The 2,389-nt window shown below is 40.9% G+C and overlaps 1 non-coding gene across 1 annotated transcript; it reads left to right on the forward strand.

Moving 5' to 3' along the window:
* Window positions 1-1,898: 1,898 nt before the first annotated feature.
* LOC148565287 (small nucleolar RNA R71) lies at window positions 1,899-2,006 on the forward strand. The gene has a single exon (XR_015885551.1). It is a non-coding gene; the product is annotated as a small nucleolar RNA R71 (small nucleolar RNA).
* The last annotated feature ends 383 nt before the right edge of the window (window positions 2,007-2,389 follow it).

Below are 2,389 nucleotides of genomic sequence, written 5' to 3' on the forward strand. Positions count from 1 at the left end.
CTCTGATCTCTGCTTTCCTGCTGTCTTCATCCAATCAATCCTACTCCTTTCCATGGCAAGCTTTATGTAGGGCATCACCGTTGTCAATGGCTACATCCCATCCGCTCTGTGAAAAAGGTCCAAATGATCTGTCACGGCACGGCTAATCATCTGTCGGTTCTCAATCATACTGGAATAGGATCCATTGACCCTTTTGCGTCTGTCACTACGCCCAGCACTCGCGAATTTGAAGCTCGTCACAGCCATCCCTTCCCAGATCCTACTCGGAATACCACAGACAAGGTTTAGACTTTCCGGATCTCAAGAATGGCCATCCATGGGTTCTAACTTATACCACGAAGACACTAATAACTCGGACTCGGTCCCCTGTATTAGATATCCAAGAGATATCCATTCAATCTAAGGTAGAGCGGAAGTGGTTGTCAGGCACGCGTTCATAAGTTGCGAATGATGATGACTGTCACGATCATCACATCCATCATATTGAAGTACAAATGAATATCTTAGAAGCGGAATAAGTTGAATTGAATAGAAAAACAGTAGTACTTTGCATTAATCTTTGAGGAACAGTAGAGCTCCACACCTTAATCTATGGAGTGTAGAAACAATACCGTTGAAAATACATATGTGATGAGGTTCAGGCATGGCCGAATGGTCAGCCCCCAATAGTCTAAGGAAAAACGTTCCAAAGATGTAAATACAATAGTAAAAAGTCCTATTTATACTAAACTAGCTACTAGGATTTACAGAAATAAGTAAATGATGCAGAAATCCACTTTCGGGGCCCACTTGGTGTGTTCTTGGGCTGAGCATGAAGCTTACACGTGGAGAGGTCATTCTTGGAGTTGAACGCCAGTTTGTAACGTGTTTCTGGCATTGAACTCCACTTTGCAACTTGTTTCTGGTGCTGGACGCCAGACTACAGCATAGAACTGGCGTTCAACGCCAGTTTGCATCGTCTAAACCTGGGCAAAGTATGCACTATTATATATTGCTGGAAAGCCCTGGATGTCTACTTTGCAACGCAATTAGAAGCACGCCATTTGGAGTTCCGTAGCTCCAGAAAATTCACTTTGAGTGCAGAGAGGTCAGAATCCAACAGCATATGCAGTCCTTCTTCAACCTCTGAATCTGATTTTTGCTCAGGTCCCTCAATTTCAGCCAGAAAATACCTGAAATCCCAGAAAAACACACAAACTCATAGTAAAGTCCAGAAATGTGATTTTTAATTAAAAACTAATAAAAATATACTAAAAACTAACTAAATCATACTGAAAACTATGTAAAAACAATGCCAAAAAGCGTATAAATTATCCGCTCATCACTAAGCTAGATGGATCCTGCTCAGAGTTATCTGTCTTTTGCTGAGTGGATGATGGAAAAGGATTGCTATTGCTAAACCTGTTTCTTCCACCATTGTTAAAGCCTTGTTGAGGCTTTTGTTGATCCTTCCATGAGAAATTTGGATGATTTCTCCATGAGGGATTATAGGTGTTTCCATAGGGTTCACCCATGTAATTCACCTCTGCTATTGCAAGGTTCTTAGGATCATAAGCTTTTTCTTTAGAAGATGCCTCTTTAGTGCTGTTGGATGATTCCTTCAATCCATTCAGACTTTGAGAAATTATATTGACTTGCTGAGTCAATATTTTATTCTGAGCCAATATGGCATTCAGAGTATCAATTTCAAGAGCTCCCTTCCTCATAGGCGTCCCATTATTCACAGGATTCCTTTCAGAAGTGTACATGAACTGGTTATTTGTAACCATGTCAATGAGTTCTTGAGCTTCTGCAGGCGTTTTCTTTAGGTAAATGGATCCACATGCAGAATGGTCCAGTGACATCTTTGATAACTCAGACAGACCATCATAGAATATATCCAGAATGGTCCATTCTGAAAGCATGTCAGAAGGACACTTTTTGGTCAGTTGCTTATATCTCTCCCAAGCTTCATAGATGGATTCACCTTCTTTCTGTCTGAAGGTTTGAATATCCACTCTAAGCTTACTAAGCTTTGAAGGAGGAAAGAACTTGGCTAAGAAAGCCGTGACCAGCTTATCCCAAGAGTTCAGGCTATCTTTAGGTTGAGAGTCCAACCATACTCTAGCTCTGTCTCTTACAGCAAACGGGAAAAATATAAGCCTGTAGACCTCGGGGTCAACCCCATTGGTCTTAACAGTATCACAGATCTGCAAGAATTCAGTCAAGAACTGAAAAGGATCTTCTGATGGAAGTCCATGAAACTTGCAGTTCTGTTGCATCAGAGAAACTAATTGAGGTTTAAGCTCAAAATTGTTTGCTCCAATGACAGAGATTGAGATGCTTCTTCCATGTAAATTGGAATTAGGTGCAGTAAAGTCATCAAGCATCCTCCTTGCATTGTTATTAT

This window comes from Arachis ipaensis, chromosome B5 (genome assembly GCF_059453495.1).
Source record: "Arachis ipaensis isolate K30076 ecotype BB chromosome B5, ASM5945349v1, whole genome shotgun sequence".
In the NCBI taxonomy this organism is placed as follows: Eukaryota; Viridiplantae; Streptophyta; class Magnoliopsida; order Fabales; family Fabaceae; genus Arachis; species Arachis ipaensis.